Below are 25572 nucleotides of genomic sequence, written 5' to 3' on the forward strand. Positions count from 1 at the left end.
AATTGTCTTGAACAAAGAAAAGTAGAGTTAAAAACAAAACAAACACACCTTGGTTGGAGTCTCATGTTTTCATGAGTCATGGCAGTGGGGAGCAGGTGCTCATAGGAAACTGAGTCTTTATCGCTTATGCTAACGCTAGCTATCCCACAAAATCCTCACAGCTCCTTTGAACAAACTGACTCCACACATATTTCCCTGGCTCCAGATCTGTGTGATATTTTTATCCAAGACAAGATATTAGTGGAAATAAGACAACAGCAAACATGTTGTGTTACAGTGGAGATATCAAGCTAGTACAAGAGAGAAATAAAAAGCATACAAGTCAACTGCATCTGATTCAGCTTCTACATCTGTACCCATGTATAGAATATCTAAATACATAAAACTGAGACACTGAGATTTGTGGCCTTAACATAGTGACACATACCTTTAGTTGGGAGCTCATGAGGAGAGTTCAAGCCAAAAACAAGCCCCCAAGACAGATCTGTATGAGACCAGGGTCATAACAGGAAATCACACCTTCACAGGAGGGTCATTATCAGTTTTGTGCACATTTTTAAATTTTTAATTGCCTTGGTATGTCAGTCAGGACCACTTTAATTGATGAAAATGTTTCAGTGTGGCTCCATTAAAATATATGAAGGCTCCCTGCTCTCAAATGCATGTACATGTAACGCCAAAGCCTAAGGCAGGGAGAGCACACCTCTATTAAATTCCTTGTCCATATATTAAAAGCCAGTGTGGGGAGAAAAGCAGCAAAGACACAGGATACGGAAGTGAGCAGGCATCAGTGACCCTCATTCGATACTGGGAAATCTGACACGCACGCACAAAAAAATAAAAGTTGGAGACGAGTAGAAAAGTGGTTTGCAGTAGATGAGTAGACAGGTTTGAAGAGGCTCAAACAGGATGCTCATTTCATGTTTGTCAATCAGAAACTTTTTCTGCTCTTAATGCTGGACAGAGCTGGGCTAACTGTCTTCTCGTGTATTTGTGTGTTTATGCTGAGCTATTCCAACTACACCTTAACCTCGGCTAAAATTTAACAGAAGTGACTCTTAAACTGTGAACATCCTGTATGAATCCAGTAATTTTAAGTTACCATACAGTGGAGTGAGTCTGAATATCAAGTGGCCCTTACTAAAGGCAAATTCCAACCAAATTAACTTTTAGGCCATCGTTGTGTACAAGGAGACATGCTTTTCCTTAAGGTTTCCCAAGCTTGTTTTATGAGTCTTGGGTTATGAGTTCCCAAGACCACACATACCTCTGCAAATCCCTGTTAGCCCGTCTCAATCATGCTGTGGCACACATCCACGCTGCAGAGAGTTCTGCTGTCAGGTTGTTGACAAAGCTATTGTACAACATAAAGTCATGCTACCAGTGTTTAACAGGAGAGTTTACCACATCCTGGTAATTAATTCCATCAGTACGGATCAGCTCGTGTATATTTGAGTTAAGGTGGTAATAACAGTTTATTCATCTCTCGCTGTAAATGTGGAGGTGTAATTAGTTCATTGTCTGTCAAGAGGTCCAGCAGATTCTTGTCTGCATTCACCCTCTCATCTCCTCCTCTCAACAGTTCACATAATCTCTCTCTGTCTCTTTGATGGCTTTATTTTTCTCTTCCTCTCCAGACAGTGTCAGTATTCAGCACTCATCGCTGCGATAACCCCACTCTCTGCCACTCCACCACACCTCAGCCACATCCGCTCACATCCACCCTTCAGGGGTGACATCACTCTCCTACAAGGTTGACTCTGTTTCTCATAAGCTTCACCAGGACACCCGTCAATCATTCAAAAGGGCGGGATTATTGGCTATTTATAAACCCTCCCACTTGGTCTTGTGAAAATCAAATTAGTAGTTTAACCTTATTTTGCAATCAGTGCTATTCAAAAGCACTGGTAACAAAACTATTCTTGATTAAGGACAAGGAGATACTAAGACTCCAAACAAACCAAGTAAGGTCCCTACAAATGGTAACAAATCCTTGTTTCTATCCCATCCCCCAAACAAAAACCTCATTAACCTGAAGCTAAATAACAACAGCCCAGATAGCAAACTGATGTATTAGAAACCTGTATTGTACATGTACATGATTTTCTTTACTGCACCAGTCGAAAGCCACCAAAACATGTGATGACTTTTGCATAAGGGCTCGTTTATGGAGTAGTTTTAGCCTCACTGTTGAGGGGGTCAAAGAAAGTTTTGCAAGTCCCAGCAATCTTACTTTTTCAAAATTTCTTTTAATATTCTGTTAAAAAACAAAATTTACTCACAACTGTTACTGACCACCAAAGGGTGCTAGCAAAGTACTAGTGGTCTGCGGACTGCAATTTTATCCCTTTGCTTTTTAGTGCTACTACTAGTGTTTAGTTGGTTCCAATCACATTTTTCCTTAAACTGTTTTTTTTTTTGTTTTGTTTTTTTCCAAGGTACCAAGTAAGAGCAATGTCATTATGTCACTATAAAATGTCAATTTGTCATTTTATACATAGGGGGGGAGGGCATCAGGCACAGGAACTGGAGGTGGGGGACAGTAACAAAGAGATAGCCCTTGGAGAGCTTAAAAAGAGGCGGAGCTTTTTTCTTTATCTGTGTTTCTCGTGATGGTTGTGACATTATTTTTCTCAACTGTCTGCTACATAGAGTGTTTGTGTGTCTGTGAATGAATTGGGGCAGAACTCAGCCACGCACAATACAGAGCGCAGAGGATAAATGCAAACACATGGCTATGAGCCAGAAATGACATTCATCATGTAAACAGATAAATGACATCAGACTATTAAGTGTGTTAAATGAAATAACAAAGTAAAGATCTATAGGAGTATAAGAGCTATACGAGAGGCAAGGCGAGCAAACTCCAAAAATACAACAGACAACTTGCTCAGCAGCTTTCCCTTTCAAGAATGGCTGTTGAGCTGTTGACAGTGCTTTGCTCTGCTAAGCACCAGTTTTGAGCACCTGGAGCCACTGTTTTGTCATTGGAAACGCAAAGAACCAGTGCTAAGTCAGGCACCGGCCTGGAAGTAGCACTAGCTCTAGCTTAGTCCGAATGGGGTATTTGAGAAACACTGGTTTGAAGCATACATGTCTGATGTAAACATTTTCTGGTAGGTTTCTCAGCGGTGATAACAAAGTTCCCCACAATCAGAGCTGATACTGAGAATGCTTTGACTGTGTTACATCCACATATGTCCCTGATGGGCTGGTGGAATTTCTCACAGTTTACAGTTTCATTTAGCAGATACTTTTGTCCAAAGCAACGTACAACACAAGCAGGAATTTAGACAGAAGGAAAACCTAGTTAGTGCAACAACAGTGCTACAAGTTATTCAGCTGCAGGTGCTGCCATTAAGTGCTTTTTTTTTGGGGGGGGGGGGCAATAATCAACAAGCCAACAAACCACAATTAATTGCTGCAACAGTATACCTCAATCTTCAACAAAATTCAGTAATAAGGGCACATATGTTCCCTGAACAGATGAGTTTTCAGACATCTCTTAAAAGTAGAAAAGGACTCTGTGGATCATATAGAGTTAGGTAATTCATTCCACAATTTGGGCACAACAGAGGAGAAGAGTCTGGCTAGTGATTTGGAGCCGCGCTGGGCTGGGAGCATCTTCAAGAAATACAGATGTATGAACGATCAGTTCTGCTAGTTTGTAAAGTAAATAATCTCATTTTTGCTAAGATCACCTGAAAATAAGAAATACTTGATTCTTTAATTTTGGCATGCTAGGTTAAGTGACACAAATTATTATTAGGGTTTCTTAACCGATAAGTTACCTGAACATTATGCAGCAATCAAAATAAAACAAAGCAAACATGTTCTGTTTTTCTGTTGCCTTCCCTGTGAGTGGTTTCACCTTAAAGGTCACTGTTTGATAAAACGGAGCATTAGAGCATTAGATTATTTTAATTGAAGAGTATTAAATCTACTTATGATAAAATCCTGAACCCCTCCATCTGTCCTCGAGCTGTCTGTGAGGTTCCTTCTCTCCCCACATCTCCAGGTCCTGACCCCTCCCCTCTGTGGACCCAGTCCAGCTCAAGACCTGCCCTGCTCTGATTTGCTCCATTGCAGTTGCAGGGCTTTCATCAAAGCCATGTGCTGCGTTTGATCCCTCTTTGTTGTTGAGCAAGCCTTGGGCAGAGCTCTAGGTTTGGGTCTGGGCATCAGACGCAGATAAAAACAAGCCATGGAGACAACACGAGACGACAGCAGACGCCCGTCAGATGGACAGAGCCACACTCACAGAGACACAAACAGCTGGACGGCATCCCACTGACCCGACATTCACCTTGGAAACTTTTAATAAACACTGGATAAGCAGTTACTCAGGTGATTTGCAAGATGTGTGTGTGTGTGTAGGTGTGTGTGTGGCTCTATGCGTGGGAAATGTTCAGCGCAGGCCTTGGGCAAACGTGTCTCACTTTATCTGCTCATTCTGCTGCCTGTACCTTTTGGTTCCCAGAGATGAGGTTAACTAAACACCTCAACAAGGAGACAGAGGAGTCGACCCGTAGAAGGACACAGACACACACACACAAACACACACACACATACACACTGTCATACCACATCTCATCCTCACTCCTCTCCCTCTTTCCTCTCCGTCTCTCTGGTCTCTGCTGGTTGCGTGCTTCAATCCCAGGGGCATAAGCCCAGTGGAGCCAGTGGTGTTGTGAAGGCTGCGATGTGTAAAGCAACACAAACACACAGCGGCCTGCAAATGCACCACAGTCCAGGTGGAATTCTCCATACCTCCCACCCGGAGCCCCCCACAAACTCATGAGAGGCTGAAGCCGAAAAGAGCGGATAATTCTGAACAGAGGAGGAGCAGGTTGTTTTCCCGGAGACAGGAAATAAAGGCTAACGTAAAAATGTTCGGCACCACACACGAGACACAAATGAACCCTTTGAAGTTCAAAATATGAATGGATGAATCTCCTTCTGAGGTTTCAGAGCTTCAGTCTGAGTACAGAATGTTGAAAGCTGGTGATCGGATATTTGGGCTTCAGTCACTTTGTGTTTAAAGCTCAAAGTAAGGCTATGCTATTTTTCATCAATATTGCGTTCTTTTTTTTTTTAGGGGTAGGTGATCTGATGGATGCCCTCATGTCTAAGTGATGGGTGGGTGTCACAGAGACTTAAAACAGCCTAGCTCCCTGTAGGACACACACAACATGGTCATGTCTCAGGGACATCTCTCAGGCTCACCAGGCACACTGTGTTTCTCATGTGCTCTAACAGCTGAAACAGGTGTTATTGATTTAACTACTTCCTGCCAGTTAATGAAATAAACAATAATCAGTGGAGGCAGACAATGAATCCATTTCTGATAACTCAACCATCATCAGCACAAAGTTTGTCCTGACAGTGGTCTCTCTTTTTCTTAATCTAACTGGACTCCAACCAGTACCATCAAGGAGTAATCCAGCAGCGGAGTTGGTCAGAGCATCAGTAAGCAGCAAATTGTTGCACAGCAGCTTAAACCACAATCAATAATGACAATAGTTTCAGAGTTGAAAGTTGTGACATTTGACGTATTTACATCTAGAGGTTTGCCAGTGTCAAAGCTCTGAGGAGGAGAGCTGAAACAACATAGACTGAGTACTAACTCAACCATGAGTTGAAGTGTTCAGCTTCATGTTATTTTGTCCCACAAGAGGGCTGATGAGAAACTATTGCATGACATTTTTTTTGGACTGTGAGAGGAAGTCAGAAACCCCACACATGCACAAGGAGAAAATGCAAACCCACCACAGATGGTCACCTGTCTGTACTGGGAATTTAATCGGGAACCTTGTTGTGAAGCAAGTGCTGATTACTGCACCACAGCGTTGCCTAAGATGTACATGGCTTATTAGACCACCTAAAATAAGAAAACCACCCGGCATCACAAAGTCCTTTAACTCTGTCTCAAATCAGGTACTTATGAACTTACATTCACTATATTGAGTGTATAAGTGCATTCACATTGACAGAGTAGAAAGACAAAGTGCGTTTTGAGTTCTCAGCTGGTGCACTCAAACAGTCAAAGAGTTGAATGTAGATGAATGTGGATACTCCTCTCTGTCACTGGTCATCATCCTGGCTACCGATGTAGAAAAAGTGCCAGGAAGAGATCATACAGTGGTTGATGGTTGCAGTCAATGAATAACAGAAGAACATCTGTAAACAGCTGTGAAATATGATTGTCATTTCCTGTGACTTTAACAGCTTCCAACAACAAAAGGTTGACTTATAACTATAACAGTTACAGAGGCGTTTTGAACTGCTCCTATGTTTTTATTTCAAGATTTGAGCCAGAAAACTGGAATTCTCTGAGAAGTCTCAACTATATCAAAAATAACAAAAAAAAAGAGAGAGAAAGAGAGATAGAGAGAAAACAAAAAACAAACAAACAAAAAGCCCCAAACATTATTCTGTTCAGAAATGAAAGCAAAAAGCTGTCGTTTGTCAATGAAAAAAAAGTGTCTTACTACTTTTCTGCTTTTGTAAAGAAAAAAAAAGTACATTTGAGAAGTCATAATAACAACAATAATTTTGTTTTTAACATTAAAGTAATCATTTCAATTTAAGAGCTTGCACAACAGTGGTGGAGTAACCATAAAAGAAATCTAAAAAGTTTTTTGTTAATCAACTATATACTCTTAATTGAAAGCAGTTTGTTCAGGACAGTTTTAATATAAAATCTCTAAATTAATTAAAAAAAAAATGTTTTGATTAAAAGGTTGTCTGTCTGTGTGTGTCAGCCCTGGGACTAACGGGCGACCAGTCCAGGGTGTATCCCATCTCTTAGGGAGCCTTAGGCAGCTGGGATAGGCTCCAGCCACCCGTGACCCTGAACAGGATAAGGGCATTAGAAAATGGATGGATTGATGTTTTGATCAATATAAAGGCTAAAGCTGCCTCTTTTACTGAGCAGTAAATTAAAATGGACTTTCCACAAAACTATAAACAAATAAATCAAACTAATCCATGTCTTTGTGTCCACTTTTTATGTCATTAAAAAGATCAGGTGTCATGTATAGATGGTTATGCAAATCAGAATCCTGATAGGGTGAGTGAGACAAAGCAAAGCAGGGGATTAGTTTTTTCACATTTTAACTCAGTTTCCTCATACAAAAAGTTATCATAATATGGAGAAAAAGTGGACCTGAGATGAGAAAGAAAGTTAGGGAGCTGAGAGGATACAGGAGCTGGACACATTTGCACGACATTTCAGCAAAAACACAAACGCACACAAAACGACATAAATGCTCACAAACTGTAGCACACTCTTTGCCTCCATCATCTCTAATGTGTATTTATATGAAAATATCCCTGTGTTTGCCTTTCCTGTGCTGAGCACACAGCAGAGGTACACAGTGACGGGTAAATATAGCACAGATGGGAAGTGCGAGGAGGAGAGTCTGAGAAGCTTCTTTTCTACTCAGCCTCTGCGCACAAGTCCCACAAGAGCGAGGAGCTGCGAGCAGAGCTGCTACGAGTCACTGTTGAGTTACGACTCAATGCAGGAATAATGTTTTCTTAAGTTTTAAGCCAACAAAGTTAAGAGATCAGGAAACGTTTAGTGCTGCTGGTGGAGCAGACAGACAGCAGAGGCTTTAATTTCTCATAAAGAGGAGAGTGACTGAGGTGTGACCTGAGCTAACCCTCCCTGTCTGTCCCCTCTGCAGTGGACACCTACAACATGTAGAATACTCATTCACCTGTAGAGGGCACTGTTCTCTCAGTTTACCTACAACACCTTACTACATGTGTGGTTTAAGAGTAATTTCTGTTGGATTAATTCACAGTGACCAAGTTTGACTCACATCCAGAACACAGAGCTCAACACTCAGGATGTACAGGTCAGTAAATCTGAAAGTGAAACATCAGAGAAATGACTCCACATCCCCCATCGATACCCAAACATCTCCCAAGGGTGTGTCTGAAAGAAAGATGACAAAAATCTATGAGGAGTTCCAGAAAATAAAACCTTAACACCTTCATTTTACACCTCAACTCTGAACCTGTCTGTGAGCCCCACACCTGAAAGCATCTGCTTTTATCAAGTTCCATTAAAGATGATACTGAGGGAGTATGTTTTCTGCTCTAATCTGTCATCACCTTCCAAGTGTTGACATGCATTCTCATTAACTTAACAGATCCTTTCAGTGTCGATTTCATAATGACGTTGTATTAGCTGAAGGTAAAACAAAGCACAAAGGGTGACACACAAATCATCCCCACAGGGTTGAAGGTGTCATAAGAGTCTTAAATTGTGTTGTTCGGTACTTAAAGAAGGAGTCAAAGTAATGTTGCAAAGATTTAACTGTAACAACAAAGACAAAGGAAGCTGTGGTGAAAGGGAATAAAACAGAAGATACTTTTTGGTTATATGGACGGATGACTTTGTGAATAAATTAAGGGTAATAATTACCCCCTGGGGTCAGACCCTGGGGAGGTGTTTAGAAGATTATGGATTTCTTTGTAATGTTAACTTTTTTTAAGCACATGGGCAAACACTGACTTTATTATGACCAGACTGTAAAAAAAAAATGGACATCATCTTGCTCAGCTTGGCTCGAGTTGAGGTCTCCACAAAAACTGCTCCCCCTGGTGGCTGGCTGCAGTATAGGTTAAAAAACCCAGCTTTCCAGTCATTCCAGATGGGCTGTGGTCAAACTTTAAGAAATTAATACTCCTCATACAAATGTTTGTCACGTCCGATTGTTGTGGTGATTTGAAGATATTATTTGGCTGTCTTGTATTCAAGTCCTCTTTTTTCTGAAAAGTTTTGTTTTCATTAGTTATACGGTTAAAAATTAGGTTTTACATAACAGTTAATGATGATTGACAGATGCCGTTCTCGTGTATTTTTTGGGGGGATTGTAAAATATGTTGGGAGGTAGAGACAAGAAGTGATTAGACTCTCGTAAGAAAAAAAAAATATATATATTTTTTGTCACCAAGCTCCACTCAGATTCTCCCAGAATCCCTCATTGTCTCTACTGTGCAGACTCTGGCTGCAAACTACTACCAATGGCTGCACCTGTGATGGCGGTATTTTGGCTTCAAAACCGTACAATGATAAATGGCGGAGCCATGCTGTCCACTCTATATACAGTCTATGGTTATGACAATGAAAAGAAAAACTGAACAAAACTATTTTTTTCTTTCCTCAAGGAATTGCCAGAATAATCAGTCACAAATACGTAAAACTTAGAGAAACTAACTTGTTTTTAACATTCACACTTTTCTCTCAGTTTGAATTAAGAGGCAATCTATGGTATACAACTATGAGACAATGCAAGAATTACTAAAATTTGTAGTTTGTTGAGTGTCCGCTTGAGGCTGGCTCCAGAAGTAAAAAAAATATAAATAAATAAATAAATAAATAAATAAAATTCACAGCATAAATAAACATGTTTACAGCCTGGTACAAAAAAAATGACTTCCATCACCATCTGAATGGTTTCTCTAACTTAGCACACATTGCAGATATTAGATATTGAAATCATGACTTCACACAAACAGAGGAACAGCTGAGCTGACTGACAGGCAGTTGTCCTATAGCTGTTAGTGAGGAGGCTCAAAGCCCGCCTCTTTTCCAATATGGCCTCTGTTGACAATTTGCTTCAAAACTCCCCATCAGAAACAGATGGGTGATGTCATGGAGACTACATCCATTTACCTTACAGTCTATGGTTTAAATGTGTGGCCATTCAAGCTAAGAGAGAACAGACAAATTATACATTCACCTCACATATTGACAGAAACTGATGGAATATTTGGCCTTTTGTTTTGATTGTTCTGGCTCTAGCTAAGCCCCACCCTCCAAGAGAAGCATCACACTGTTTGTTCACACTGTGAGGGCCTACATGTGTCTGACTATGACAATAACGTTAAACTGCAAACGTGTCATGCATGTTTTTTGCAGTTTAAATAAGTAAATGCAAAGAGATTATCTCAGAGCTTTTCAACAGCAGCATAAAATGAAGATATGATACTAAAATCACAACATTGATAATCTGTTTGCACTTTGCAGACCAGCATAAGGTGAAACCAACAACCCTGTAGCTTGCTCTTTGATCTAAAGGTGTGTATCAGGATTTAAAATAAAACTGTAAAAGTGCAACAACTAATTCTGCAAAAATCTAAGACACAAAACCTATATAAATAATTGAAGACAAAGATATTTTAGGGATCCATTCAACGATATGCTCATGAGATCTGACTTTTTCAGAGGGGAAATCACACACAAAAAAGATTTGCACCAAACCTCAACTATTACAAGATGATGAGAATTACAGGTGTGTGGGTTGCGGTAAAATGATTTCATGATTGTAATTATTTAAGGAGCGTGCTGTTAAGTTTTCAGGCACATATTAAGAAGACAAAAAATATGAAAGAGTGCGCAGCGTGAAACCCTGAAGGAGGAAAAAAAATCTTCATATCAAAGAAACATGGAGCCAGACAGAAAAGAGTGAAAGTGAGAACAATCTCTAAGTACATGTGACAGTTACTCAGAGATCTGGCCTAGTATGAGCTGTGTGTGTGAGCGTGTGTGTGTGAGAGATGGTGTGTGTGTAAGGGTTGTGGTGTTGGCAGAGCATGTTATTTTTAGGGGGAAATGAGCTCTAGTGGAGCCAGCAGCATATAAATACACCCAGACTTACGCGTGGGCACACACACACACACACACACACACACACACACACACACACACACACACACACACACACACACACACACACACACACACACACACACACACACACACACACATGTATACATACCACTCTTTTACATTAATTTAAGAAAAGAGGCAATAAAGCTGTGGAGTTAGTGCTGTGCCCCCAAATACCAGGAATCAGTCAGCATGTGTGTGTGTGTGTGTGTGTGTGTGTGTGTGTGTGTGTGTCAGTATTATGTTATGCATTCCAGCCTCAGCCCTAAGCCTGTCATAACGTCACCATCCTCTGATTCTCTGTCCTGTTTTCTATTGTTTGTTCTTTCAGGTGATGTAACCAACACTGCGGTCGCCATGTTGGAGGTCTGGAGTTCCTGGAGACAATAGCTGCAAACAGCTGATTGTTTCTAAATGCAGATCATGGTTGGAATAGAGAGCTGTGCAATGTACCTGTCACCATTCCTGCCTTTAGGTAAAGTCAGCTTTCTGTGAGTCTATAGGCAGAGCTGCTTTAAATACGACCCACTGCTGAAGTGATGTGATTATAGCTGTTCTGGGTTTGATGAGATGATGATGGGAAGAACGATCATACCAGCTGTGGAGAAAGATGTACTGAAAAACTCATCCAATTGGTTTGTTGTTTTGCTGTCAGTGTTTTCAGTTATTTGCAGATTCCACAGTGGTGTTTCACTGTGGAAACATGGTCATGTGGAGGTGTTTTAAGACTAACTGCATTGATACTTCTCACTTTCTTCTCATTTCAACCACGTTTTATTCCAGCCTAAGGGTGCGATCACACTGGCCATTTGTACCATCCTCAAGTGGGCGTCAACCCCAGTGTCCAGTTTGTTTGGCCATTGTGACCACTCTGTACCTTGCTCAGGCACAGTACACTTTCCCTGCTTTGGCACTTTTCGGCACAGTTCACTTCAAAAATTATCACATGTATGCAACAAGGACATGACATACTCCCTGTAACTGCTACCCTTAACAATCATTTGAAACAATGGTGGGTGTGTCAGACCAAAATGACATAACATGAGCCAAAAAGTCTCTAAAGTCGTTGCCATGTTTTTTTGTTCTCCACTGTACTCAATCTGATGAGACTTCACTTCTTGTAAACAGACGCTTTAGGATGACACGGGCGGGCCATGCGTGTGTCGTATTACAAGGTGATGACATATGTACAGGAGGGACTCATGGTAAAGTCTGATTTAGGCCCCGTTTACACGGAGACTCCCGCAACGATTCTTCCTTTGCGTTTTCAAAAGCCACCCGCGTTTACATGAGGACGGCATGAAAACGATCCGCGTTCATACGACTCCAGGAGGAGAAGTCTCCTCTTCTGCTCTTTCTTTTTCTGCCGTTTTGTTGTGTGAGACGGTCGGCAATCCAACCATAACGCGCATTACCGCCACCTACTGGCTCAACTGGAAATGTGGCTGAGCGCGGAGCCTTCACCTAAAACTGCGAGTGCGCATGCGGTGACGTCAGCGTTTCACCCTGAGACGCTCCGCTCTGTGTTTACACGAAGCTGGATGGAGGAGCGGATTCAGATCTTTCCACTCTGGGGAGCGTTTTCAAAAGTTTGCGTTTTCACTGAAAACGCAACGTGGTCTCGTCTAAACGGAAGGCCGAAACGCAACGAAATGTTTGCGGAATCGACCGTTTTCGGCGTCGTGTAAACGGGGCCTTATATTGAAGTAGTGTGACCATGGGCTGTAGCACCCAGCAGGGGAACGTTGCAGCGGGGGCCCAAAGGCGCTTGAGTACGGCACAGTACGCATGGCCAGTGTGACCCCACCCTAAGAGTTAATGACAACTGATCATTTTTCCATGGTTCCCATCTTGGTTAGCCAAGTTAGCGTAGCATTTCAGATTTACTTCAAAACAGAGTGCAGCTGAGATTAACGGGCAAAAAAATAAGTCAAAGGAGAAGTCAGAGGATCGTCAGTGAGGGTTCATCATCCACAAAACATGGACCAAAGTGGTTTCTTCAGGACCACATATCTTAGCTTTTAGTGAGCAGCAGACTACATTAGCATCTACAGTTTCAAAATAAAACTTGCAGAGAAATAAATAAATGAAGGAATTACAAGGTCAGCCCATTGACTTGCTGCTTGACCATTTGGCAGAAAACTTATTGAGTCACTATATCTCATTGAAAATATGTTGAACTAAGTTTACCTGATGGAGTTTTTGCTACAGCTTGATATATATATATACATATATATATATATATATATATATATATATATATATATATACATATATATATATATATATATATATATATATATATATATATATATATATATATATATATATATATATATATAATATATATATATATTCTTGGATGGAGGGTAAAAAATTCTAATAGACTTCACATCCCTTGTATTTGAAAAGTAAAAATAGAGGGTTAGGTTGGAGAAAAGGTTGATATTTGAGTTCAGATGAGAACAAACTTTCTCAGCTTTTCAATCTGTTGATTCATCCAATGGAAGCGAAGACCTCATTTTTCAGTCAGATGATTTGGCCAGCGATCACATGTAAAGAACTTATAACCTAAGCTTTTCCTGCAGCTTACTTAGTCCCCTGTTCACACAACCAAAAACGCAAAACACAGTGAATAAAATTTGTGTTTACATGAATACACAGAAAGATTGAAAACACTGTAGTATGCATGCCAGGCCTGTAGTTGGCGATGTAACTGTAGAGTCTATTGGCAGCCCCCTGCCAAGGTAGAGTTGGCTGATTATCTAGTGTATGTATTAAATGCATCTTTGCTAATTGCAAAAGTGGAGCAAAAGATGCACATTTCGTTGAAAGGCAGTCAGCAGATTCACCAGATCCATCAGCACAACAAGGTAGTCTGCGATTGTTCTTGTTGTTTTCCTTTGGTTTGTGCATGGCAATTTGAGTTGCCACAATGAAAGTGCAATGCGCAATGCGACATTAGCGTTGCTTCTGAAAACTCTGGCTTGCTGTTTATACGGCAACGATGGCGGCAGAATTTAAGAAAAATTCCACCCTGGAGGCTGTTTCAAAAAGTTTCTGTTTTAGGTAAACTAAAATGGGGTTTCCATGTAAACAAGAGGCCAAAACGCAACAATACCTTTGTGTTTCAACCTTTGTGTTTACACGTTGTTGTGTAAACAGCCCCTTACTGTATGTGCAGGTGTACTATACTGTTTGGGCCACAAACAAGCTCCAGAGGAGGCCTTTTTTATCCGGCCAGGAACTGCAGATGGACAATACCCTTTTGGCTCACTCTGGCATATTTACATAAATGTTAGATAATGTCACTGTCCCTGTAAATTAAGTAAAATTAATAAAATAAATAAATAAATAAATGAAGAAAAAATAATGCATAACTTATACCAGTGTTGTGTGTGATTGAGTAAATATGAGTGCGCTCATGGCGCTTTATATAAGTTCACTCCTGAGGCTGTGAACAGCTACTCCCAGTCCTAGAAGCAAAAATGAGCCTTGAACATGAACTAGTTCATTTAAATTGTTGTGAACTGAACTTTGAGCTAGCTTACCTTTTGTATGAGCTGGCACAAAACTGACTTATACACATTTCAACCAATGTATGCCAAATAACCAATGCAGCTGGGTTAGCCATGCTAAAAGAAATAAGTACAATCATCAGTCTGCTTACTGATTAATTACAGTCCTGTGTTTGTTTGACCCATCAAACAGCTCAGACAGCTGCACCTGAATGACTTCTATTCTCTATTAACTAAATTAAAAAAAAATATTGATTAAAAAAAATAAATAAAAAAATAAAAACAAACAAACAAAACCTTTTAACAGAAAGGTTAGGATCTACAGTGACAAACTTCAAAAATATGTTCAATCAGGGAAACTTTGGAAGCTGAATTTCTCACAGTTGAGGACAAGCTTCTATTTACAATAAAAATGTCACAACAAACTCACAAAAACAGACCCCGGCGATGATTCATCAGAGAGACACTTTCCCAACATTCTGTGTGTTTCAGCCCTGGTTAGAGTTTCTGTGGGGAGTTAAAAGCCAAAGTATGAGTCTGGTAAACAGAAAAACATGCATGTCAAGTATCTTCAAAACTGAAGAGATTTTTGTTGCTGTTTATTAGTATTTGTCGTGTTTAATCCGATGTTTAAGGGGAAAGTCAGACTGAATCGATAATAAGAAATTATCCAGAGCCATGTCTAATAAAGCGCGGCTGTTTGATTGAAATGTTTGTAGGCGAAGGGGATGGTTATTCCTTTGATTGATGGACAGAAGAAGTAACTACATCCTTTCATAAGTTTTCAGCAGCATCAGAGATAAATTTATAGGTATTTTCATCAATCCCTGTTTGTGAGTGCGTTCAAATTATGATGAGCCTGCTTGTAAAATTGATTCATTCATGTGCAGCGAGCAGGTTTGGACTTGCCCCATTAATGCTTCTGCTTCTTATTTACACAGTTAACACACGTGTATAAACTATGTGTTGTTTACAAGTCTGTATAAAGAGCTCTGTGTATGAGGTTAGCACTTTGAGCACAGTTTTCACCTATCTGGTATCCAGCCATCTCCACAGAACAGAAGCTCTCATTCCTCAGACCTGTAATTTTAAGATTAGATCAGATTTGTTTGGATTAAGAAAATTTGTGAGGTGAACTGACACATTTCTTTCTCTATTGACTGAAATCAAGTACTTAATCTAACCTTAAATCTCCTTAATGGTTGCTCATGCTTCACAGTGAGCTCTACCTGTGCTAAGTGCAGAGTTTCAGAAAGACTTGATAGACACTTTAATCGACATTTAAACCTCCATATATCGTTTATATTTTGACACTGATGCAATCCATCAAACATGATTTTCCTCAAAACAGTTCCAGAGTGAGGATGAGGAAGGTTGGCTCAGAAGTCTTCCTCTGTGATAAAATAACAGCTACATGCTGAGGATATCATCCAAATCCACTTTATTTATTTTTTCATATCATAGATTTTGTATCAAAAGTTGATCAGAAAATCTTTTTTGTGTGTGTTTTACAAATGATCAAACACTGACACCCCTGACATTGTATTGAAATATTCTATAGCTCTACTCAGAGAATGATCTGAGAAGATAATCCACATAGAATAAACAGTTATTTCATCTGTGTGAACTTTAAGCCTATAATAGAGTTTGAACATTTCTGGTAAATTTTAGGAAAAATATACGAGAATTTTAGCTCAGGGATACTGGAAACTTTGGGAGTTGGTTAGCATCAATTTAAATCATTTTTTCCTGAGAATTCAGTTGCTAAAAACCTTTTTAATTTTCTACCATTCAAGATTTTTGTTGTTCTGTGAAAGAAACATTTTATATGTCACTGAAGATGACAATCAGTCACAATAAGACAGCAGCCATTGACGATGATACGGTCCAGGGCCCGGATGCATGACTGGGCGTTAGTGTGGAAAATGGACCAATTGTACTAACGGTGGAAAAAAATGGATTTGCGGTGTGCATGAGCCAGGCTGACGGCCCAAAAAAGCATCAGATTAATGGAGGTACACCCCACCATTACAGGTGCTAACAGCAGGATTTACAGCACCTGTTCAGTTGTTTAAAGGCGGACATCGCGAGATGCGTGATCGTTTTAGACAAAATACGCAATGGCAGTGGACAACCCTTTGGAAAGGTGGTGATGTGTAGCTATACAGCAACTTCAGATTTAGGAGACACATTTTTTAAGTGAACAGATGAAATATGGGAGACAAACGAAGTTTCAAACTGGCAAGGCTCACTGCCGTCAGTTTTAAAACTTTGGGTCGCTCTTTGCTTTTATATGTCTGGGTCCTTCAAGATGTGTGGTGAAATGTTGGAATTCATAAACTGCTCCAAGAGTTATTCATCGAGGTACTGGGGGATTGCTGCACTTGTTTCTCAAAGCAGCTTTCATATTACTGATTTTATTATTGAGGTTTTCTACTGTTTGCTTAGAAACACCACACGCGTTTACTCTGTTTAAGATTGCCAAACTTTCACTTTCTCTCTTTTTACCTGATTGACTCATGGATAACCTCTGTTCATCCATGTGCATCCTTGAAATACAATCTCCATTTCTCCGGCTAAAAATTGTTTTTCTTGATTATCAGGAATTCGCAACCCAACCCCCTTACCTTCTTAAAATAAGGTAAACTAGCTGTTATTACTTTCTCCAAACAGAACATTCCTAATTTCAGTGATGTACAACCTGTTCAGCCAGTACAACCAGTGATTTTACCTGTACAGCACTTTGTCTACAGCTGTGGTTGTTTTTAAAAGTGCTCTATAAATAAAGCTGGTATGGTATGGTATGGTACAACAAGATAAATTGGCCTCCAAGAATCACCAAAGCACGTAACTGTCTTTTCCCTATATTTTTATCAGAATGTGAATTTTTTTCACTTGACTATTCAGTCGCCTAACTCTGCTGCATCACTGTCTGTTGTTCACTTCTTTTTGTCAGCTGTAGTTAAGATTTTTGTGTCTTAACCTTTTCTGCCTGACCTCAGTTGTTCTCACTATCTATTCTATTTTCTTTATTTTTCAGCCTTAGTAAACCAAAATCATATTACCTGTACATCAACACCTTTCTGTTCACTGACAGGATGAAAGACAGTCCACCAGAGTCTGTCAGATTAGGGCTGTAGACCAAACAACAGTTTGTTATTCAAAGCAAAAGTCTGCTATCAAGAGACAATAGACCTGTGCTAGGAAATGAAACGTTCCACTGAATTGACCAATCAATATCACATATCTAACAGCCAGTAATAAGTAGGCTTATACAGACATAGAAATCAGTGATGACCTCAAAAAGTGTTAGTCTGACTAGATCTATTTGAATTATCTTTGAGCTTATCCTTTAAATATCAATCTGTGTCACGTCTGACTTGCTATTTTTTTTGCCGAAAAAAAAAAGGAGTGATACTGACCAGAATGGCCAAATTTTGCCCCAGGATCCCCGGTTGTAATTAGATTAACACTCTACCTTTACAGTCCCACTGTCATGGTGGTGTGACATTTAGAGATCCTTCCTCTGCTTCAATCAAACACAAGCTGCAGTATGTGTTCAGCGATGCAATCAGCTGTTTGTATTCATTGTTGCCCAGGAGCACAAGCCCTCCAACATGGTCCCCAGAGGATAAGTTATGTCACCTGTACGCTCTATACACCTTTCTATAGATCTTCCAGAACCTTATCTCGTCTTTCAGCAGCCCGAGTCTTTCCTCGCCATCCTGTGCTCTCCTGGTGTTAATCTGCTCATCTTGACTTATTCCCCAAAGCTCCAAGTGTGTCAGGATAATTGTACACACTCTGGTGACAAGAGGGCTCGAAATAACATGCCACAGCTTTACCACATTCACGTGTGTGTGTGTGTGTGTGTGTGTGTGTGTGTGTGTGTGTGTGTGTGTGGAAGAAGTGCCAGGCGCCAGCATGTGCCGCAATGCCAAGGTCTTTGCTTTCCTTTCTCTGGTTACCCATCAGCTGCCATCTCTTTAGCACCTTACCATGGAGAGGTCCAGGACGTCTACATGTATGTTCAAAGACAGCGGATGACACAGAGCCACGCCAAGGAGACAACATTTAAATCTGGAGACAATATGCATCGTGGAAGCACAGTGGGTAACTCAGGATGTGAAACTATGATGTAAAGTGTTTGGTGCAGATGACACATCCATGTGGTCTTATATGTCTCAATGTTGAGGTTATTTTCCTGTTGTTTCTGGGTAAAAGGGGGTTAAAAATCCTGTCATCCAAACTCAAAACCTGAAGAGCTGGTGTTTAAAAACAAGCATAAACAATTAATGTTTTTGTAAGAAGTCTGTTTGGTTGTTTGATTTATTTTTTTGTTTTTTTGATTTTTTGATTTTCCTTTTTTGTGAAGGGTTGAATTGTTCTACTATCACTTCTTATTTTACACTCAAGTACCACACTGCACTTTAAACCAGACTATATGGCACTCCTGACATCATTTCCTGTCATGGCATCTAAAGCCTTGTTTCCACCAAGCAGTCTGGTTTGGATCAGTACGGTTTGTTACAGGTCAGATTGGTAAGGCCTGTTCCTGTATCAGTTTAGTCTAGCACCCTAATGGAAGGGTCTCAAAAAGTGGGACAGTGCGGTTCAGTTATTTGGGGATCTGTCCTGGAATTAGTCAGCGGAAATGTCATGCTGTACTGAGATGAACTGCTTGGAGAAAACGTGCCTACACCAGCTTTTGTCCTGAAGTTAGCTCAGCCTCACAACTCAGCTGAGGCTTTTTTTTTGTCAGATAGTCTCAGAGGAATATGCCTGTTACAAATAAATGCAACTAGTTAACGACAACTAAGTTATGCAATCATTTTTATTAGCCAGTTATTAAGTCAGGTGACACAGCTAAGCTAATAATAGAGACTATTGGTGTCTTCCATTTGTGCTTGGAAGTCTGAAGTTACAAGTTACGGGTGGGAAATTTCAATTTGAATGCCCCCTGTGGTCAGAACTTCCTACTGGAAAGTCGGCAAACCCACACTGACCCTGAGTTTACAGTCAAAGACGGTTACCCGGGTGAAAACAGAAATAAAGCTCCCATTATATTCTGTTTCTTTTAGCATTTGTGATGAGTGTTAAATCAGACATATACTGGGGATGGGCATTTCAAGGAAAAGTGCTATTTGATATTCGCTCATAATAGTTTGAAGATTATTTGAAGATTATTTGAAGATTCCCCAAGTTATGTTCTGCACGTTGGTTGTCAAACTTACTTCTTTGGGTGACAAAGCTGAACAGTGACTGTTGGTCTGCAGATAGCGCCGCACTTTCCACTGCATGCCTCGCCCTCACATGGCTGTTCATAGTTGTTGACGACTCATAATACTCCAGTTTAACCTTGCTGGTTTGCGCTGCACCTCATTTTCACTCATTTTTTCAAATGAGTTCTTGCACTTCCCAATCCATATTTGAACATCTCTTCGTTTTTGTGTTGTCTGTCAATCCTCCAACCTGTTGCCTCCTGGTCCAGCTCTGTTCAATATGTCACTTTTTTGCCGTGGTCAAGATAATTACAATCTGGACAATTGAGAAGCCCCTGACTGCAGCCTGCAGAACGAGGCGTGCCTCAACGTGGGTGGGGTTAAACGCGTCTGCATGCCTCAACGTGGGCGGGTTAAACGCGTTGCGCTCTACCCGGCTCTACCCACTGTGAGGCTTGCTGTCTTCTTCACATCTTACAAGTTTCCATGCACAATACTGCCACCTACAGGATTCAGGAGTTTATCCTGAGATGATTAAATTCAGGCTCGCCATGTATATTTTCTATAACTTGCGAGATTAGTTATTTTGATTTTAGGATATGTACACTCTTGGTTTGTGTTTTTTGTTTTTTTTGTTTAAACAAAATCCTCCCCTATATATAACTAAGGGAACAATAAAGGCAGACTGAACAAAACTGCTGAGCGTAGCATTAGTTATCTCTTGGAAATTAAGTTCAAATCAAATGTACCTGTCATTTATTAATTAATGCTTTACTGGTATTATTATGTAAAATTATATAACAATATTAAATAGATCCTATATTTAAACCCAAGTTCCACCAAGATATTGTTTGTCGACGTCTTCTTCCTCCTCTCTGTGGAACCGCTAACATGGTTTATGTATGGTTTGGAGGGTTTAACCCCGCCCACATTGAGATACGTCGAAGTGAGGCTGACGCGTTTAACCCCGCCCACGTCGAGGCACGCCTCATTCTGCAGGCTGCAGTCAGAGGTAGTTGGGACAATTTGGACATGATTTGTTTTATTTTGAAAGTCACTGGGTGTTTTAGATGCTTTCCATGCACAACTTTCTGTCCTGCTCAACCTGTTTTTTTTGTGAAATTGTTCCAGAAAAAAAGTTCCAGAATCCGGCATAAAACTGCGATCTGCCGCAGACAGGACAAAAGGATCATCACACAGCCTTTTTTGTTAAAGACTATTCAAATATTTGAAAATTATTGCCCATCCCGACTGTACCCATAGTATTGTTTGATGTATATGCACTCGAAGATGACATCATTCCTACGCCCCACTTCCCAGTTCCCATGTCAGAGGAACGCACCATGTGTCAGGAGAAGCTGTAGTCACTGGGACCTGGTTACCCAGCAGCAATCTTTTTCTTCCTCTCGTACGTTCATCTGGATCAATGGCTTGCTTGAGTTTAGTATTTGCAGGAATGTGATGCTCGCCTTGTCGCTACTAATTCACATCATTTACTCCATAAGTAACAGCATTTAGTGTTAGCAGCTTGTTATTTGGGCTGCTCATTTCTATGATTTCAGTTTTACAAAGACAGTGACCTCTAGGGGTGATGGTATAACGACGGTAAGAAAAGTGACCTTGACTTCTGCCTGTGACCTCCCCTTGACCTTGTTTGGTATCAATTGGTGTCAATTTGTGTGAAGACTAGATTAGACTAGAGATTATGCTTTTCCTGCAATATACTACATGGATGTAAACAAGCACAAACAGTTTGTGGCATCATGTGATGCAGCTTGGTAGCATTTTAAACTCAGTTGCTTGATCAGCCAGACTTAAAAACTTCCATTTCCTTTGTTTATCATCTGCTTCCACCCAGAGTAGAGCTGCATACTATTCCCGTTCAGTCTTTTTCAATGCAATAGTAACTTTAAAGATGAAAATCCAGTGTCTGTGCATTTGTGTGTCTGTGTGAAAGTCAGAGGTGTTTGGTGCAGCGAGGTGATGGCCAGTCATCTGCAATCAGTGTGATAAATACCCAAAGAGCGTCACTGTTAGAAAAAGATGTCAACATACACGCTTAATCAAAAAATTCCCACACACAGACACATCAACACACTCAGAGGCAGACCTCGAGCAGCGTGCAGGTGCAGCAGGAAAAGTCAGACAAGGAAGAGGAGGAGGAGGAGGACGAGGAGGAGGGGCGATGACTGACAAACTAATGAAAAGTAATATGCAAATCCTTTTCCACAGCAGGACACCAAACATGACTCAGCAGCCGCAGAGATTTGGCAGAGCCATCACATCCTGGCTGAAAGGTGACAGGCACAGGCAGAGCTGCAGGTGAGGTAAACAAACAGTCCGGTTCAGGCTGTGGTTTCAGGTGACGTAAGAACGGCTGAGACGTATTTGAGCTGAATCACAGTCAGTGAAAGCACGCTCCAAACACTGTTTCATACGGGGAACAATAACACTCTGTCGTGCTGTTTCAGCACTGTTAATTTACACATCTACAACGAACAGGTCCGTTCAAATCTTCAGAGTATTTTTAAAACTAATAAATTAAGAAATGTTTCCATAAAATGTCAGAAAATAGACCCTGCCTGTCATGATTTCCAAAAGGTCAGTGTGACATGTTGAAATAGCTTATTCTACAAGTACGGCAGTCCAAAAGCCTGAAGGTGTTTAGATTACAAAGGAAAGAAAAATAATAAAATATGAGAAGCTGGAGCCAGTGAATTTTTGGCACAATTAGTCAATTCTGTGCAAACATAAGAGAGGACTTCAACTTATAAGGTTCTCATCGTGAAGTTTAGTTTGGTTTAAAGCTTTTTAGGCACATAGTATTTTTCAGATTGAACAAACATGAGGTGTTGATATGAAGTCCATTCATAGCGTTATCATCAACACTCAGTAAAATACAAGAATACAAGACAGAAGGAGGACTTCACAGCTAATAAACCTGTTACGTAATGCTTCCTGTGGCTCTGACCTTGGTCAAGTCAGGAAAATAAACTGTGATGATGCCATGGTGGTGCCATCAGGGTTATCTCTACCTGGTTTAAAGACTTTAAATGAGCAGCAGAAATATGTCTGCACAAAGATCTGCGGAGGAGGGTTAAAGAGGGGGCTGATGACCAGATAGGAAAGGGTTACTCTAAAGATCCTTTAAGATTTTTGAAGACAAGTGAGCGTAAGTGAGTGTACGACAGGCTCAGCTGTTAAAATTTGCCAGTTCATTCTGTCATCTTGCTTTCCAGTAGCTTGTAAGTGCAAAACTGTAATAGTGGAGAGCCCATTTAGACCAAATGGACTCCATTGGAGTTCTCTCATTTTTCATTTCTTCCATTTGGCTTGATTTGTTTCTTGTCCTCTGGTTGCAACTGCTCGCTACATCGACTACGATTTAAAGTTTCAGGAGTAATTGGCTCATTCAGGCGGCTTCACATCTCTCAGTGTTAGGAGCCCAGATGTCTGAGGGTGTCAAACCTAGAATAAGTGTTATTCATCATGTTTGCATGTTCCCCTGATGATCTGAACAGCACAAAAACACTGAACTGTCAGAAAGTCATCTTGGATGCACTAACTGAAGAGTTTCAGTTTTTCTGCAGAAAGCTGGATGAACCTGGTCCTACTTTTGGAAAACGGGCCAATAAATGTGACCCTCAGTTCAAAACTGCAAACACAAGATCTGTCTTTTTCAATTCTCTTTTTAAATGGAAGAAATAATAGCTGACAACAAAAAACAAACTCCATCTTGTCTTTACACTGGCCTAGTGCTGATCTGAGTGCTGTGCAGGAGCACTGATCTGTGAGGGACTGTTTAAGACTGTAGCTAATATTCACTGTAACGCTGCTTGTTGTGAGGTCTGTGTGTAAAATTATCATAAAGGTCCAATACAAGCACTCCCATACTTTTGAGTCTGTGGCCCCCTAAGTAGCGATACTGGAGACTAGCAAGTCCCTGCTGAAGGAATACAAAAGTAGGCCAATCAAAGAACAGGTAGAAATGGAGGAAAAAGGCCCATGATGCTTAATTAAGCAAGTCAAAGGGAAATGATTTGGTCTATGTGCTCATAGTTCAGGATTTTCTGAAGTCAACTAAAACCATCGCCATTCTGATTTAGTCACTTCAGGAGTCTGAAGCAAATAAAACCAGATTGAGATTTTCTGTTTGCATGGTTTTGTAGAAAATTTAACCTCTACTTTTGTCTATAGATTGTAAAAATGGATAAAATATGCAACGGGAAAAAGTTTGGGATTTTAGAAGGCGTTTCACCACCCTCCTACCAATGTTTTGCAATCCCCTTCAGGGGTACTGACCCCCACTTTGGGAACCATGGGCCTGATATGCAATGCAGGAAGATGAAGGATGAAACAAAGAGGTGGACAGTTAGATAGCAGAGGTAGTTTCTTCTTCTTCCTTTTTTTAACTTGGGGTGACAAAACTGGGGCACTGACTTTTGAAGGGGCAATAAATACATGTAGTTCATTAACGTTTCCCTTCTGTCCCAACTTATCATACTTTTACTTAGGAAGCACGTATTTGAAAACACAAACTTATTTTTTCTTCTAACGTCCAAAAAAAAAAAAAAAAAAGAAAGAAAAGAAATATGTAAATCTTAGCTAGCTGTGAGGTCAAACACATCACATCAATAGGAAAAGAAAACTTTTGCAACACAGACCACCAGGGTGGCTGGTCAAAGTCCAAGTATGGACAAAAATGTGGAGGTTGCTGGTTCCAGTTCACCTCCTGGACACTACTAATATGCCCTTGAGCAAGACATCTAACTACTTGGAACCATTGTTCAAGAGCAGTCTCAACACTCTGACATCTTTCCCTTGATGCACTGCATGTGCGTCTGTGTGTGTATATTTTAAACTGTGTCTCCTTTGCATGTTTAATAAGAGAAGTGAATAAAGAGTATCATGTTTTTTTTTCTTCCCTTAGTTATGATAAATAGTTGCCTTTAACGGTTAAAATGATGGTTAGGTAAAGATGCAGTCTCATTGAGAGTCTTACGCACAAGGATCAAAGCTGTTTCTTGTAATTGTTTTCCATCCTCTGACCCTCAGTGCACATGCTACTGAGTGGAGGTGAAACTGCAACTCAAGGATTTGTTGACATGTTGAAATACAGTCCATACAGCCCGACACAGATTTTTCCTAACAGTGAAACCCCGTGGAACAGACTGGCAGCTCGGCAGCCTGCCTGTACATGTCTGCTCTGTACTGCTGTCACCACGCCTTCAGCCCCAAACAGCACAATTACCCTGCACTCAGTGACAGAGTTCAAGGTAGGCAGTGCTGTTTGGCAAGGCTGGGATTTGATTTATTCTTATGAATGTGTCAACTTTATCAGTTAGGCCGTCTGCAGCTGTCTGTAAACATAAACACACGAGGCTGTAGGTGTGTTATTATATGTTTAACACGGGTATTAATGCAAGGAAAGTAAACAGCTGACACTATTTATGCAGCTCTGGAAAATTAAGTAAGAGGCGTAATGAAGAAGAGTGTGAAGGTGAAATGCATTCCACACAAGCCTCCGTTCTCTGGAAGAAAGCAGGGAAAACCCTCCTCAAATGATGAGCACTGCTTGTAAATTTGCTGAAGCTATGAGGGATGAATGGCAGCAGAAAATGGAGCGGAGCCTGCGGAGGAATGCAGAAACCCACCTAACCACCTCCCACAGGCTGCCGGGAGAGCAGGCACACACATGCGACCCAACCGACCGGCCCCAGGAAGAGGTGGCACTGTGCTGCTCTGCTACACAGTCACTCTGTGTGTTTCTCTCAGCTGGGATTTTGAGCCGCTGTAGTCTGACTGCAAACTTACACATCTCTCTCCGGCTACGAACATAAATAATGAGAAATGAAGTTGACCTTGTTGAACTTTCTTTTAAATGTGCTATAACATCACTTTTTTCTCTGTGTGTCAGGTTTGGTGACTCTCTGCGGCCATCAAATTTGGGATGTGATTGTAAAGTCATAGTTCATCCTTTTTCATAATCTGGCTGTTCTGCCCCTCCTGTGTCTGATTTTCACTCAACCTGTGAGAATGAATGTTTTCTTGATGCAAACCATCCAATCATCACATGCTGCACTTAGTATGAAAAAAAGTGGTCTTAATAAAGGAGCTGGTGTTTACTAAGGAAAAGTTGCATCTG

General features: G+C 40.6%; 1 protein-coding gene across 1 annotated transcript in view; it reads right to left on the reverse strand.

The window, feature by feature from the left end:
• The window catches only part of wnt4 (wingless-type MMTV integration site family, member 4), a 37824-nt gene that overhangs the window by 11144 nt on the left and 1108 nt on the right, over window positions 1-25572 (reverse strand). The gene's annotated exons all lie outside the window — the stretch shown is intronic.

Source organism: Halichoeres trimaculatus, unplaced genomic scaffold (genome assembly GCF_033239565.1).
Source record: "Halichoeres trimaculatus isolate MK-OKI-2021-1 unplaced genomic scaffold, fHalTri1.1 fHalTri1_scaffold_1, whole genome shotgun sequence".
In the NCBI taxonomy this organism is placed as follows: Eukaryota; Metazoa; Chordata; class Actinopteri; order Labriformes; family Labridae; genus Halichoeres; species Halichoeres trimaculatus.